The following is a 17,908-nucleotide window of genomic DNA, read 5'->3' as shown; positions in this document are numbered from 1 at the left end:
GCACTTCACATAATCCTTCACCACTAGAGATGACTGGTAAAAAATTCAAGGTTCTTCTTCACACAGCTACTTTTTATTAAACAAGGCGCACACAGATGACATTTAAAAAAAAATAGGAAAAACTTATTATTAACAAATTATTTGTTAATGTTACATTTTTTTTCCTTTGAATTGAATCATGAATAATTCAGTGAAAAAAGGACCAAATTTATACTGATCTTGGAAAGGAAGACAAATTATTTCTCTCTTTCCTCCTTCTGTCCTTTCCCCAATTAAACAAAAAGTAAAAAGGTTTGATGGTAAAATATAACAGTTTTCAAAAATATGAATAGTTCTTATAAGGGCTCCTCATATTTTATCTGGGGCGGGGAGAGCAGGGTGGGCTTGCAATTTTGCTTGTTTTGCGCTAAGTTTATTCGACACTACTACATAGCCAGCTCTCTCCCATCAAAATTTTTATTCTCCTAAATATATTGCAGTCATCATTTTATATAGAACTGTGTACTTACAATTGCTCATTTTACCTTTCTACTTAGATAATTGTTCTATGACATCATATGATTAAAATGACTAGCTGAATCCTTCTAAGCTCTATGAGAAAGCAAGAGGTCTTTTTTTTAACTGTATGAATCATGAGTCACTGCAAAAGTCCGTGGCAGAGGGGAAGTGTTGAAAAGGGGAATGATAAATGCAAGGACAAGTGACTTCATGTTTCTGCATAGAACAAGCAAAAGAGAAGAATTAGCTGAGTAGAAAGGCAAATTAAGCAATGGTAAGTAGAGATGGGCAAACCCAAACAGTTAAGTTCGAGGCCTGTACTGAGCACTTACTGTTCGTGCATGAATCCCTAACATGGACTTCTATGTGCTTTTTAATTTTTATTTACAAAAAGGAGTCTGTGTCATTATTTATATTAAAGGATTTTATTCTTCCTATAAATGCCTCTCCATTGCTAACCTGTGGGTTTGATGCCAGCTACTATGAAACATCTGACTTCAAACCCACAACCATTACCCCACTTTCCATTGCACCAGGGCAAGTGGGAAGAGTCAGATTGCAGCTAACAGCTGTCAGTTTTGCCTGCACTAGTTATTAAAAATAGAAGAAACCCCACATAATTTTTTAAATTTATTTATTGCGCACAGGTGCCGGCTGATGAATACTCTCATCAGTGGTGCTTGTTCTTGCTGTTATCAGTGGCAACAGGAGTAGGCTGATGAGAGTAGTACTCACTCATCAGCCGACACATGTGACAGGCTATAACCTTTCTACTGCTAGTCACAGCTGCTGGATCACACTGTCATCTAACAGCGTGGGAACTGCAGCTCTCTGACTGGCGGTATTGATCTTATCACCGATCAGAACCCATGTTTGCCACACTGTCATGCAGATTGCAGAGTAGCACACAACGGATATTCGGGACCCCCATTCATCTGAATGGGGTCCGGGTTCTGGTTTGGATACCATTCTGGTACCCGAATAAAACTTTTTTTAGATGTTCGGCCAAATTCGCTGGACCCGAACATCCATGAGTTTGCCTATCACTAATGGTAAGTACACAGTGCTATATAATATGATGACTGCAATATATTAAGAGGATAAAAACTTAGATTGTAGCGCTTCTTTAATTTCACCCTTGTACAACACATCTATATCTACTTCACTCCTGATGATGATTTCTGGACCATCTGATCACACTTGGGATGATCATTTCCCGGTACATTTACAGATTCTTATGGACCGACTCAATTCGTTTCACACGCCAGTCTAAAAAATGGATTCATTAGAGTTTGATGCTCTGAATGAATAAAGAGGCACATACCACAAAATGAATTCAGTGCATTTTCTCAGTGACATGCACTTTTGTAATATCTCACCTGAAATGTGTCCCCTGTAAGGGACTGGTGTAGAAATTCTGGCATTAAAAACCTTTTCATTTTTGCAGAATTTGATGGATGGGCATAGCCTTGTCCCACTCCACCTCCTGTCCAGCTCTATCCATTTTGGAGAAAATGCTTCAAACTGGTATAAAAACTCCAAAACTCAAAGTTTTGCTTGAATTTTTCAACTTTTCAAAGCATTTTATTTCAGTTTTCTGCTATAAAAGCTTTAATGAAACTCCCCCCCAAGAGTATTTTTTGATTTTCACATCAGCCATATCTCCAACTACTTCAAATTGATATATGACAGGGTCAAAGACCCCTAAACTATCCTGTGGAAAGAATAAAACTGTGCCTTTTGGCTGTCTCTTGATCTGGTTATATAGAAGGAATCAGACCATTACCTGTCTGTAAATTCAGCTTATGTCAGTTGTTTCATAATTTATTTTATACCAACATGAAAAATTGATTTTAGAAGAAAAAAAATTTGTTTGGGAAAACTTGAAATCTGTATATTGATAATAAGAATGTTATGAGCAAGGAGATTATTTCTTTGTGTTCTGTGATTGGAAACTTTGGTGTTTTGAATATACATGTTGTGTCCGAAGCAAAAAAACAAAAAATAGCAAAATACAATTTATTTAACAAAAAATAAAAAAGCTGCTGTTAGTGTTTGCGGATTGCACTAAATAAAAATTAACAATAAAGTGCAATTGCAACCCAGGGTCCACCATGCTGAGATGTATAACTGCTGCTAGTGCGAACAATGGCGGAACGAAGCAGCAAGCGTTCACCTTAAAGAGACTGCGTTAATTCCACACAGTATGAACAGAATGCAAAATACCCAGCTCTGTTAACTAGGGATGAGCGAGTAATGTAGTATGCGGACTTGCTGTACTTGTTGCGAGTACCTCCTAATACTCGGGTACTCGTAACGAGTAGCGAGTCCAATGCAAGTCTATGGGAAATGCGATTAATGGGCGGGGACTGTGCAAAGATTGTGCCATGCTGTGCAGGACTGTGCTGACCTTTGTGGGACTGTGCTGGGCTGTGCAGGTACTGTGCGGGGACTACGCCGGGCTGTATGGGACTGTGCTAGCCTGTGCAGGTACTGTGAGGGGCTGTGTAGGTACTGTGCGGAACTGTGCGGGCTGTGTAGGACTGTGCTGGCCTGTGTGGGACTGTGCGGGCTGTGTAGGACTGTGCTGGCCTGTGCGGGACTGTGCTGGGCTGTGCAGGTACTGTGCTGGACTGTGCGGGCTGTGCAGGTACTGTGCGGGGACTTTGCTGGGCTATGCGGGGACAGTGCTGGCCTGTGTGGGACTCTGAGGGACTGTGCTGGGACTGTGTGGGCTTTGCTGAATATTGCGAGGCAAGTAGTGAAATACTCGCCAGGATTCGAGTACCATGAGTACCGCATTACTCGCCGAGTACCGAATCCTAACGAGTATACTCACTCATCCCTACTGTTAACTTCACAAAGAGGTAGTGCAAAAAGGGTTGAGCTTGCTCTGCACCTGAACTGTGCTTACCGTGCGCATGAGCAAAACAGATGCTAAGTCAAGAGAAAAAACTCAAATGATTCTAGATACAAAACCCTGCTGACTTCACAGAGAAATACAGCATATACAGTAGTTTGAACTTACTTTGTAACCCAACTGTGCTTACCGCACACATGAAGGAAACAGATGCTAATCCAAGCGGAAAAACCCAAAAAGCTCTGACTGAAAAAGTAGAACAGATGCACACATGTTCTGACAGAGTAGTCGAGTATCCACCCACACAAACCAACCATAAATGATACTAGAACCCCCAGTGCGGTGCTGAGAGCCTTTTAAACCCAAAGCTCCACCCCAAACACTCATGCCCTGGCAGCTATGACATCGATCGTGGGCCAATCCGGAGCTGCCACATCACCAGAGCAGCTAATATCCGACCACCAATAAGATGATGCCACATCATGGACATGCTCAGTAATGTGATCTCTGGACTTAGACTCCAGAGCGCAAGGCTGCACCTGTATAACACTGGCTACCATAGACTTGGCTGGGGAAGCAGCAGTAAAAAAGCATATACCATGAGCCTGAGCAAGACACTGGAACCGATGTCAGTGCTGAGAAGCAATCGAAGCAGCCGGACTTGAATTCGAGACCACAGTACTGGATAATGCTTGGGAGAATCCTGGTGCCTAACATCTGTTATGTTAAATTTTGGTTCCAACAATTCTGTTCTGTTCCGTATATGATTGATAGAAATAATATCTAGTGTGTCAGCATTTCTGTGGTACAAAAACGGCCATGCTTGTTTCCACAGAAACACAGTTGACTATCAAGAATGGTCACTGTTAACAAGGAATCTGTTGCAATAGTAGTTAAGGCTGGGTTCATAATGCATTAGGGGGTGCATTTAAAGCATCCAATACATAGCGGCATTAACGCTATGTAATGGATGCATTAACGCACCCCACCCACACATTGCCATAGACGAGCGCATTGTTAACTCATGTCACAATCGGCATGCGCAAGCGATGTGTCGTCATTCTGTGATGGACCCTCGGACGCGTTAGGGAGTAGTGTTAACGCAGTCTGTCAACGCTATGCGTTGAACGGACTGCTTTAATGCTATGTGAACCTAGCCTATCAGGTAACACTCATTAAGGCATACGTTCTCTAGGTGACAAAGCAATGGATTTTGAGGTAACAGACTCTGAATATAAGAATGATAAACAATTAATGGGAAATGCTATCTGGTCCTCCACACATATTAGCCACTTGTTCACAGTGTCTAGTATTTATTTCTACAAAATATGGCCCTTATCTTGATGGTTTCATAGAATCATAGAATCGTAGAGTTGGAAGGGACCTCCTGGGCCATCTGGTCCAACCCCCTGCTCAAAGCAGGATTCGCTAAATCATCCCAGTCAGATGTCTGTCCAGCCTCTGTTTGAAGACTTCCATTGAAGGAGAACTCACCACTTCTCGTGGCAGCTTGTTCCACTCATTGATCACTCTAACTGTCAAAAAGTTTTTTCTATTATCTAATCTGTGTCTCCTCCCATTCAGTTTCATCCCATTGCTTCTAGTCTTTCCTTGTGCAAATGAGAATAAAGTTGATCCTTCTACAATGTGACAGCCCTTTAGATATTTGTAGAAAGCTTTTAAGTCTCCTCTCAGTCTTCGCTTTTGCAAACTAAACAATCCCAAATCCTTCAACCTTTCCTCATAAGACAGGGTTTGCAGACCGGTCACCATTCTGGTTGCTCTTTTCTGAACTTGCTCCAGTTTGTTGATGTCTTTTTTAAAATGTGGTGCCCAAAACTGGACACAATATTCCAGATGAGGTCTGACCAAAGAGAAGTAGAGGGAAATAATGACTTCACGTGATCTAGACTGTATGCTTCTGTTAATACATCCTAGAATTGCATTTGCCTTTTTTGCTGCTGCATCACACTGTTGACTCATATTCAGTCTGTGATCTATTAGTATACCCAAATCTTTTTCACATGTGCTGTTGCTTAGGCCTATTCCTCCCATTCTGTATATGCTTTTTCATTTTTATTGCCAGATGTAGTACTTTGCATTTCTCCCTGTTAAAAACCATTCTGTTAGTTGCTGCCCACTTCTCCAGTTTATTTATATCTTTTTGAATCCTCTCTCTCTCTTCTCTAGTATTAGCTATCCCTCCTAGCTTTGTGTCAACAGCAAATTTAATCAGTTTACCCTCAATTCCTTCATCTAAATCGTTGATAAAGATGTTGAACAATACAGGGACCAGGACAGAGCCCTGTGGTACCCCACTTGAGACATTTTTCCAACTGGATGTGCAGCCATTTACGACCACTCTTTGGGTCCGATCACTAAGTCAGTTATGAATCCACCTAACAGTTGCCTTGTCCATTTCATACTTAGTCATTTTTTCAATAAGGATTGTATGAGATACTTTGTCAAATGCTTTGCTGAAGTCAAGATATACTATATCTACAGCATTTCCTTGATCCACCCAATCAGTGATTCCGTCATAGAAGGAAATTAAGTTAGTCTGACATGACTTATTAGTTACAAACCCATGCTGACTCTGTTTAATCACTTCATTCTTATCCAGGTACTGACATACATGTTGTTTAATAATTTGTTCAAAGATCTTTCCTGGTATAGAAGTCAGACTCACCGGCCTATAGTTGCCTGGGTCCACCTTCTTCCCCTTTTTGAAGATAGGAACAACATTGGCTCTTCTCCAGTCTTCTGGGACTTCTCCTGTTCTCCAAGAATTTTCAAAGATTATGGAGAGGGGTTCAAAAATTTCTTCTGCTATCTCCTTCAGTACTCTGGGATGTAATTCATCTGGACCTGGAGACTTGAATTCATTTAGGTTAGCTAAGTGTTTCCTCACTATCTTTCTGTTTATAGATATCCTGGGATCTTCTATTCCCTTAATAGGACAGTGAAGAACAGTTGATGTTACATTTCCTTTTTGAGAGAAAACAGTTGCAAAATAGGAATTTAAAAGTTCGGCCTTCTCAACATCCTGTCTTACCATTTCATCATTTTCAGAAAAGAAACACGAAATAAGGAGAAACAGCGAAATTTACATTATAATAAGATAATGCTATAAATAAAAATAGTATATCGCCGGAGAATGATGGACTGTTTAAAGGACAGTCGTGTTACAAACACCAAATAAACACAAAGAAAAACGACCAAAAAGTCCCAGAAGGATAATATATTTTATTATGTCATTATAGAAAATAGTTAAAAACCATTACATAAAATTAGATAATACATATACTGAGCAAAAAAGGGGGTTACGCTACCCAGGTATAAAGCATAAAAATGTACAAAAAAATGAGTAAACAATTGGTGATTAAGCAAAATAGATAGTGATATATATAATAAATAATAAACAATATACAGTGCACAAACACCAAAAAAATTAAAAACCATAAACACAAATGTAAGCCACTACCACAGTGAAAAGCTATAAATATCAAAATATCAAAATAGTGCGTCTGTGTGATAAGGCTAAAAAAAGACACTATATGTGTCACCGTGAATTAGGTGTCAAACTGACCAGGAAAGAAAAATTGTAGCAAAAATAAAAATAAGTGAAAAACATATATACAACCTCTCCTGGTCTCCTGGGGAAGCAACCCGGTCCCGACGCGCGTTTCGGCGCTAAGCCTTCATCCTGTAAAAATCCTATAGCATCTTTGACTTTTCTTTTACTTTTGACATATCCCCAAAATCCTTTATTATTGCTTTTGACATCTCTTGCAAGCCTCAATTCATTGTCAGCTTTAGTTAATCTGATTTGTGCCCTGCAGGTTCTGCAGACAACATTTTATTCTTCCTTAGATATGCCTCCCTGTTTCCATTTTATAAACATTTTTTTCTTCCTTTTTAGCATGTGCTAGACTTCTGTTTAGTTTGCCCATAAAAATTAGCTGTTTGCCGTACGGTGGCTCAGTGGATAGCACTGCAGCCTTGCAACACTAGAGTCCCGGGTTCGAATCCCACCAAGGACAACATCTGCAAGGAGTTTGTATGTTCTCCCCATGTTTGCGTGAGTTTCCTCCAGGTACTTCGGTTTCCTCCCACATTCCAAAGACATACTGATAGGGAATTTAGATTGTGAGCCCCATCAGGGACAGTGATGATAATGTGTGCAAACTGTAAAGCGCTGCAGAATATGTTAGCGCTATATAAAAATAAAGGTTATTATTATCACTTGGATGACAGGAATGCTTGCTTCAGAAAAGTGATTCTGTGTTTTCTATGTGAGAGCCACTACTAGACTCCTACAGCAATGGTGTATTTCAGTGCCAAACAAAGCGAGGAGGTCCTCTTACACAATAAGTGGTTGACCAATCACTTCAAAATCAGTGGGTTTGGCTTTTTCCCACCCTGCTTCCAAGTTAATAGCTACAATGAGATTAACTTCATCTAGTTATCTCTAGAAACTGGAAGCTACATTGCAACATAGGCTTGATTGATGGGGGCCACCATTGTGTATCCTGTGGATCTCAAGAGCAGAGATCATCTGTCCATGGCCACTCCATGAATTGTCTATTGTCCATGATTGATGGAAATATTCAGGTACAACATTTAGTTATTTTGTTACAAAGACAAAGAATATAAATGTTAGACAGTGCCCCATCTTCATGCTCAGTGGAGATCCTAGCATTGGGATAACCTGTGATTAGACAATCATGTTCCATTTTGTCAATAAATAATACATTGCAAGGGCAGGTGCAGACAGCCAGAGATTCAGTAATTCGAGAGAATTGGACTGATTATGCAAATGACAATCTGATCAGGGTGGGATCAAAGTGTGATCCAATTTCCCTGAGCGAACTTCATCTCTCCAATCTCTAAGACTTCAGAAAGCAGACTGCAATCAGATGTCATCCCAGTGCAGTCCAATGTCTCCACTGACTCAATGACTTGCATGGCAGAGTATGATCTGAATATCCAATCAAACTCGGGTGTGCAGTGATTTCTTTCCTCTACCAGCCCTGTCCCAGGAAATAATCAGGCATGTGCATGGCCTCCTAGACAAACATTGATCCAAGTGCAATTCAATGTTTTGTCGAATCGCACTAGAACTGAAAACACACCTTAATTGTGGAACAAACATTTGAAATAGTACTGCCCCATAGCAGTTGCTGAAACCCACAGTGATCATCTGTTACTATAAGGGTAATTACTACCTCAACCCCCTTCAGGTAAGTTGTGGCATTTCCTTAATTTCTTCCAATGATGCATGCTTTAAATTCTACTAAAGCTTTACAATCCACTTAAGTTTCCATACCATTTTGGTGACTCTAGTCACTTCTCACGGCAAAGCCATGACTCGGAGTCGTCAAGGAGTCCAAGGTCAGAAGCCAGGAGGGTACATCATAAACAGAAGGAAGAGACAAAAGCATAGTCAGGTAACGTTCCGAGGTCAGAGTACCGGTTGGTTAACGGATCAGCACTGAAAGGGTTAATCAGGCGGATGGTAAGAACGAAGTCCAAAGTCAGGCAACAGATCAAGCAAACAGAACACAGGGCGCAGGAAAGCACAGAACATAAACCTCACAAGATGAATGCACGTATGGCAGTGGTCTGGGAGAAGCTGCTCAGTTAAGTAGGCATTGCAATTACCCGGGATAGTGAACACGTCAGACAGCTGACTCCTCCCAGTCACAGATTGGCTAGTCGAGCTGTCAATCAACACTTTGACAGCTCAGCATGCCCCTGTACAAGATTGGATGGCCATGCTGTCCATCAAAGCACTGACAGCTTCAGCATGCCTCTGTACCAGATTGGACAGCCGAGCTGTCAGTACCTGCATCCCAGACACCTAGAGAGGTGGTACCATGACAATTTTAAAGCGTTAATGTGTCACAACGATGTCAGCATACTGTATTTCTTTTACAAAGTCAAAACATTTTATAGCTGTAATGTGAGAAAAGAAATCTGCATATCTCACCATCTTCTGCCTCACTTTATGTTGTCAATATGGTTCATTATTTAAAAAATACCGCCATCTGCAGACTCAATTTAAGAAAAAAGCATCCGTATATACTGTCAGCTACTTCCTTCTGGTGTTATGTATGCTGGAAACAAATATATAATATTAGGTTTATGTTACCTTAATGTGATGCCACCTGCTTCGTCACATTGAGGGAAGATCACAGCGTGATACGGTAAAGAAGTCAATATGCGGCAAGTGTTAACTGCTAAATCTGTGACACATGTAGATAAAGAAATCCCAACTAGAAATGCAATGAATTTAAAAATCATTTTGATAAATTTTACATTAAAATTTTGTTTTAATATCGTTTTTTAGTTTTCTGTACCTTTCCTCCCATTCTTTCAAACGTGTCCAAGGTCAGAATAAACCTCTCAGATCCTAAAAGCAGTTATGATAATTCATAGAGAGATTATAAAAGTTCTAGATTACAACGGAAATATAAAATGATGTACTATTTTAGTTCTGATTGCCATCTGTGATCATTGCTTCTATTTTTGTTTTTCCAACCTATTTCTTTCAAACTACTTTTTTTATGATTGGTCTACTAGTGGTCCAATAAGGGTGGTCACACAAGCAAGGTAACTGAGTCCGGTTGCCTTGATTCACTTGTGTACTCAAGTAAGGGGTAAAAATAATAATAATAATAAATTTTATTTCTATAGCGCCGACATATTCCGCAGCACTTTACATTTCGGAGGGGATTTGTGCAGACAAAAGACTTTACAGCCTAACAATAATCACAGATTATTACAGATACCAAGAGGAATGAGGGCCCTGCTCACAAGCTTACAGTCTATGAGGAAAGAGGTAGACACAAAAGGTGGGTGGTAACAGTTGCCCTGACTGTATGGACCAGCCATAATGTTAAGTGTGTAACAGTACAGACACAGAGGGCTAATGGATGCATAAAGCATGTGGGAACATGACGCGGGGAACCTGGTTATGGTAAAACTTTTGGCTGTGCCACACAGGGATAGATTAGGTTAATATGTTGAGGCGATAGGCCAGTCTGAATAATTGCGTTTTCAGTGCATGCTTAAAATTGTGGGGATTGGGGACTAATCGTATTGACCTGGGAAGTGAATTCCAAAGAATTGGCGCAGCACGTGTAAAGTCTTGGAGATGGGAGTGGGAGGTTCTGATTATTGAGGATGCTAACCTCAGGTCATCAGCAGAATGGAGGGTGTGGGTAGGGTGGTATACTGAAACAAGGGAGGAGATTAGGGTGGTGCTGAGCCAAGGAGGGCTTTGTGGGTGAGGGTAATAAGTTTAGACTGAATTCTGGAGTGGATGGGTAGCCAGTGTAATGACTGGCTACCCATCCATTCCAGGGGTGTGTTTGGGGCTAAGTTATGCCCTGCATCCCCTCACGTTCCTTCCTAATAAAACGGGTAAGTTTTATGTCTAAAATGGTGTGTTATGTGGTACTGTTTTATAGTGTATTAATATGTTAAACAATGAAATGATGTTTGTGTACTGTGTAAGTCATATATCTCTATGGGCTAAGGTTAGAGATAGGGAAATACAGTGTTAAGGGGGCTTCACACATAGCGATATCGCTAGCAATATTGCTAAAGCATCACCGATTTTGTGACGCAGCAGTTATATTGCTAGTGATATTTCTACATGTGACACTTACCTGAGACCGGCTCCCCCGCTGGCTATCGCTGATCACGTGAGAATGTCCTGGGCCATTTCTCGTTGGCAGCTTCCTGCTGGCGCCGACGAGCGACGCGTGGACACGGGGCGGAGGACTTCGTCATCGCCGTGTCTGACAGGTAAGTAACAACCGCTGCTGCGTCGCTGCATCGCTGCTGAGATCTGCCTGTTTGGCAGCTCACTAGCGACTATTTAGTGATGCACCACCGATCCTGACCTAGTCGTATCATTGTTGGGATCTCTGGTGCATCGCTAAATGTAATGGGGTCCTTAGAGTAAGGTTTAGCAATAGTAATGGGTAATATACGGTTTAGTACGGTGGGGGGCATTGTAGATTAGAAGTTAAGATAAGGTTAGCATAAGAACTGGTTTCAGCCAGAGTAAAGACAGCTGAGACACTGGGCAGAGCCAGAGTAGTGGCAGTTAGAGACTTCCTAGTTTCAGTCAGTTAGAGTGTGGGATAAGGTGAAGTGAGGTTAATGAGGTAAAAAGTGCAAGAGAAGTCCAGTGATCCAGGGCATTGGAGCCAGAAGTTAGTTGGACACAAAGGGAAAAGAGCAGCGTGGAAAGAATAGCAACTAAGTTCAGCGGAAAATCCCGAAACATCCGAGACCTAAAGTCTAGAAAAGGTTGGAAAGTGCCATCTTTGATTTTGCCCTCAGAGGGGAAAATAGGAGGGGAGCTCCATGCACGAACTAGTGTGGCTGAGATGCTGCAGTACCGGAGGTTACGGTACAGGAATAAAGAATGAGAGGAGAACAAGGGACAGCACAGAGAATATACCGTTGAGGATCACTGTGCAAAGCCTGTCACTGGACTGGATTTGTTAAGTTATTTTGTTAAAAAAGAATTTGGACTCGGTCAATCACTTTGTGATGTCTGGAAACGGGACCCTGCAACCTGAGGAGAATTCTAACCTAAAAGTGAGTGAATTGCACTGCACACACATCACACAGCAGTTGGGACACTTTAATTCCTTTGCGGGGTGCCAGAGTGTGCCAGAACAATAGTCCCCCACCGTGATTACCACCCTGACCATCACACACTCTAGCAGAGCAATTGTACAACTGAAGTATATTCTTCTCACTAGTTCCCGACAAATCAGTTGCTGATTCTGAGAGAGAATAATACTTATTCTGACCCCATAACTGTTCATCAATGTCTATATTGAACTAGTACTCACACCAAGAACTTTCTCAGACAGTGTTAATTTACCTGATAAGGCTTGTATGAAGATTCCAGGAGAGGTATATTCTCAGGCTGAAATTCTTGTACTATGCGCAACAGCACCAAGTGAAAAGAATATTCTTAGTCAAGGATGTACAGAGGATGGGCATGAGGCAATGAAGGTTGATCATTAATAACTAGATACAAGAAGTGGAGATGGGTTACCTACATCAAAGCTAGACTAGGGAGACAGAAGGGAAAACTTCAAAAGGCAAACTGAAGTAAAACAATGATATTCAACAGCAATAATACAATAATAAATCTTTACTCCATAAACTCCAAGTTGTGGGACTTGACAGTAGTGCCATAACAAGCAACAAAAGGCCATAACTTTAATAGAAATAACTAGGCACAATAGCATAATTTAAGAAAAAAATACAATTATTTTCTCTTGTCTAATTTAACAAAAAAAATGTAACAATTCTTCATTGGGACAACCTCTTTAAGAAGTATTCCAATCCAGAAAAAATGTTTGTCTAGCCATTGGACAGGTGGATAAGTTTAAGTCCTACCACTGGGACCCCTATTTATTGCCATAATGGGAGATTTGCTTCACTCATTTTTTACTGTATTTTCCTTGGATTCACGACCCTGGGCCGAAGGAGTTAGTTGAAGTTGAAAGTCTCCCACGCGCTATATGGCTCCTTTCATATGACGTAGATATTGGCACTTCTATAGACAGCAAATGGAGTGGTGAGGAGGGGAACATGTTTTACCAGTCACTCTATTCAACTCCTCCTGGCCATGGTCTTGAAGTGAGGAAAGAAAAGGGGACATGGATCATGCATTCTGGTGATCAGTAGAAATCCTAGAGATGAAACCCAAAATCAATCTAAAAATTATCACTAGGGATGAGCGAGTATACTCGTTAGGATTCGGTACTCTGCGAGTAATGAGGTACTCGTGGTACTCAAATCCTAGCGAGTAAATTTCATTACTCGCCTCGCAATATTCGTATCTCCCACTGGCATGTGTTAGCCAATCACAGTAAAGCCGTCGCCTTCTTTGTTGTGGCATTACTGTGATTGGCTGGCCGCGCAGCATCACTGTATCGCTGGAGCCCCTGTAGAGCGGTTGCATCAGCTTATGCTGCTGCTCTCCACGGGAGATTGATGTGGGACCCTCATTATTAATGTCATTACGGTGGAAAGGTGAGTATAGGTTGCTTTATTATTTTAATTTTTTTTACAGGTGATCATTGGCTTCGGGGAATTAGGTGTGTGCGGTGAGTATGTACTCTATGTTATGTGTTGTATGTTATGTTTATGTACTGTATGTTATATGTTGTATGTTCTGTATGTCTTTTTTTTACATTCACCACATTAACCAGATGATGGGAATACTACTTTCCCATCATCCGCTAATGCTGTCACTGTAGCGGGCATAGCCGGATGGGACAAGTAGTTCCATAGGACGATGCCCGCACAGCCACCACACAGAGCCAGCACCGCCTGCACAGGCCCCGCACAGAGCCAGCACAGCATGCACAGACCCTGCACAGAGCCAGCACAGCCCACACAGGACCCGCACAGCACCGGCACAGCCTGCACAGCACCGGCAGAGCCCGCAGAGCCCGGCACAGCCCCGCACACACACACAGCCCCAAAGATCCCCGCACACATTCTCCACGCACACATAGTCTCCGCCCACATATTCTCTGCCCATTATTCGCATTTCCCTTTGACTTACATTGGACTTGCTACTCATTACGAGTACCCGAGTATTAGGAGCTACTCGTAACGAGTACAGCGAGTCCAAGTATTTCACTATTCGCTCATTCCTAATTATCACCAATCCAGTGAACTGGGAGATTTATTCAGGAGTCAATTCAAAATTTGAGTTGAATTTTGCTTTTTTTCAGAACCCTTAAATGCCCCATGTTGTAAAGGCCCTTTGCATTTTCTCCGTATAGTCTATAATCTGGACTTCTTTGCATTTCCATTCTGAGACATCTGACAGCAGGTTCATAGGAAGCTGGAAATCTACGTGTGCAGTGTGGCGTGTTATTCATCATAGAGATGCGAGTGGCATTATTGCATTCTGCTAAATAGAAACATAGGCTGCCAGGAGGCTGAATACAATTGTCACGCAAATAATTATTTGTCATGTCCCCGCATAAACATCACCTCCATTGTGACTTGAAATACATACATTATTGATGTATTGGAGTGACGTTGACAACTTTGACAATATATGCCATCTAGAGATCACGCTGACACCAAGGAGACTTTTTCTTCATTTATTCATCAATACCGTAATTCTATAAAGCTGCTCAGTAGAAGAGGAAAATAAGCCGAGTTCACTGATGTTCACACTGTAAATGAAGTGGTTGGAATCAGCAGGAGGTAGAGTAAAAAAATATGCTGAGGCCTATTAAATGGAAAATGTACTCAGATTACTAGAAGCCTTTTCTATTAATTAAACTTTAATTAAGGTTAATCTGTCACCATGGGGGGTACTGTCTTCTAGGTCTGGTTTACAAGAGGGTATTGAAATATGGTTCCAAGCACACTGTGTGCACGATTATTAGGCATGTGTTTTGACCATATCATAATTTTTTATGCAGATTTTCCATCTCTGAGCTGAATAAATATGAATGCTGATTGGATGGAGAAGACCAGGTGACATAAATATGTAATGAGGAGGGTGCGGTCTAAGGATACTACACCTATATTAAGATGTGCAGAAATATTAGTCTGCTTCTTTTCCTCAGAGGAAATGGACCAGAAATATGTTTACTGATTTTGAAAAGTCAAAAATTGTCAAAAAATGATACTGGGGTGCAACCACAGAACTATTTAATAGTCAACAGGGTGGCAAAATACTTATTATAAAAAAAACGCACATTGACTGCCAAAGTTTTGAGAAGAACCAAACGTGAAGCAACCAAGAAGCCATTATCCTCCAGAGCAGTCATATTCCAGAACTCATACATATAGTATAGAGTTGCACGCGCAGAGGTTCTTTCGAAGTGTGTTAGGTTTTCATTTTGTCAAAAATGTTCACCACAGTGATAAATATAGTCAATGACAAAATATAATGAGTTTCCAAAGCGATTTTCTAATGTTTTGACCCGATACTGGGTGTTTTTCAAATTTGCTCGAAATGAAAACAAACATCTTAACTGAGCTAAACAAATATGCATGTGATACAAAATAGTGTAAATTAGGACAAAATGTTTAGAGATTTAGGCCAAAGTAAAATAAAATAACATACAGTATATTTTGTCACTTTTTTATAAAGTATTTTTCTATTTTGTTTCAATAAATATTTGCTATTTTATGGTACATGTTTCCTATATTTTTTATTTTCGGTTTATATGATTTTGGAAGTGCAAAATCATTCATCCACTCAATGCCGACTTTTAATCCCCATTGACTTGCATTGGGGTCTGGTTTCGGAAGAAACTCCGACTTTTTTTGCCCTAGTCGAACCAGTTTCATCTGAAACAAATTTTGTTTCATGAAACCTGATCCGACCAAAGTCGGTCAACTCTATTCTCTTCCCTTGACTCTTGATATTATTTATTTATATAATGCCATTAATTCCACAGTGATTTACAGACATATTCAGCACTCTCCCCATTGGGGCTCACAATCTAGAATCCCTATCAGTATGTCTTTTGAGTGTGGGAGGAAACCAGAGGAAACAAACACAGGAAGAAAATACAAACTCTTTGCAGATGTTGTCTTTGATTGGATTTAAACCCAGGACCCCAGTGCAGCAAAGCTGTAGTGCTAACCACTGCCCTGTTTCTTCTTCCTATACTGCCATGCCAAACTAATCCTCCACTTCGACCTGTTCCTCCTTGTATAAGATTCTTATTTTAAATTTCTGTTATGCTTACCATCATGAAAGGACGCAGCTGTAGTGAGGGACAATATTAGGCTTTGCACTCTGCACCCATGTCTGGGATAGTACCTTGCCTAACCAAAAGTTTTTAGAAACTTCAACTGTGTCAGTGGGAGTGATGTGCTCCTAAACATATTTTTCAACTCCTATAAAAACATGTCTGTGATAGTACTGTGCCAAAAGCCACTGTGTGTATTTTTTAACCCATATCTGTGGGAGTACATTGCCAAAAGATGCTGTAAGTATTCTTTAACTCATATCTGTGGGAATTCTGTGCTTTTAAGCACTATGTGTGTTCTGCCCTCTGAATAGGGCAAATGTGTTTGCATTATGTGCTGGTTTAGTTATAACACCATCTAGTGGTGGCTGAATTTATAGCAGTGTCATTGATAGCATTTACAGTCTGTGACTTTAAGAGAAGTTTTGAACTATGGGATTGAAGGAATGCTTTGTGGGAAGGAAGCAATGTATTCTGGGATAAAGAAGGTGCCATTTTATTCTGTGTATATCATAGGACGCACGTTGTTTACCTGTCCTCCTGTTAACTCTCCAATTGAGCTTGTTATCCGGGTAAAGCACATCTGGTAAGCTTAATATCTTTCTTACAATGCAGTGTGTACAGAGATGTTATTAGCTGTATAGCAGTCAGTGCTCAGTAGATGTAATTAGACACCCGTGTTTCTTTGTAAAGCCTGTATCACACTGAATACTTCCTGTAATTGTGTTAGCTGTGTGATCATCTGTCCAATACTTACCCATGTTCATTTGTATTCTTTATAGTTTTACCACTCGCATGTTCTATACTTTTCACAAATAAACAAGTTAGACTAGAGAGAACAGTCTGCTTATTTTGGAAGACAGAGCCGTGGTTTATGCTGTATGCTAGAGTGCACACCGTGTCAACGTGTATGAAGGCAGAACAATGGGTACTCTTCAGTCTTGCCTGTGGGGGTATTGTGTTATGAATGGGTCACCGAGGAGAAAAAAACAAATCAAGCTAAGTCACAGAAAACAAGAGAGGTTGGTAACTATGCAGATTGCAGATCCCTGATCCTAATCACACAACTAGCAGCAGCCGTGAAGCGTACCTACGATGATCCTAGACGCTTCATCACAGCTGGAGAGCTACATAAGCCTGAAGCAAGAAAAGGGGAAAACTAACTGCCCCAGAGCAGACCCCAAAGGAAAGACAGCCCCCACACATGTATTGACGGTGAAACAAGATGAAAGCACAAACACAGGCAGGAAAATAGGCTGATCAAACGATGGGGACCAAACTAACTAGAAAGGATAGGAAAGTAAAGAAACCCTACAAAAATAATGTCCAACACTTCTGATAGCAAAATTAACCCTGAAGTCCTGAAGTCATTAGACTTCTCCCACTATATCAGCACTCTGAAATATTCTGAGACAGAGCAAAGAGGCCAATCTAATAAGGGACAAAAAGCAAATTGGCAAAAACAGGCAAATAAGAGTGAAAATTCAGCACAGCCCCAGCCGTGGCTGGCTGACCACACAAAAAACTGAATAGACCAACAAAATCAAGTGTGAACATTAGCAGAAAAACTTAGCTTTAGATGACTGGACCAGAGCTGAAAATCAAGACCTGACAAGCCAGAAGGAATCACCAGCACCAGAATAGGAAGTCGGCTGTATTAAATCCAGTCTGAGATTCCTGAAGTCCAATCGTCATCATCATTATCAGGTGGCAGATCTCTACTGATTAAATCAGCCTCACTACCTCCTGTTACCACCAGAGGGAGCCTGGCAGGAGA

The sequence above is a fragment of the Dendrobates tinctorius genome, unplaced genomic scaffold (genome assembly GCF_039654945.1).
Source record: "Dendrobates tinctorius isolate UK_male_01 unplaced genomic scaffold, ASM3965494v1 ptg000116l, whole genome shotgun sequence".
Classification (NCBI taxonomy): Eukaryota; Metazoa; Chordata; class Amphibia; order Anura; family Dendrobatidae; genus Dendrobates; species Dendrobates tinctorius.
This window is presented reverse-complemented; position numbering follows the sequence as displayed.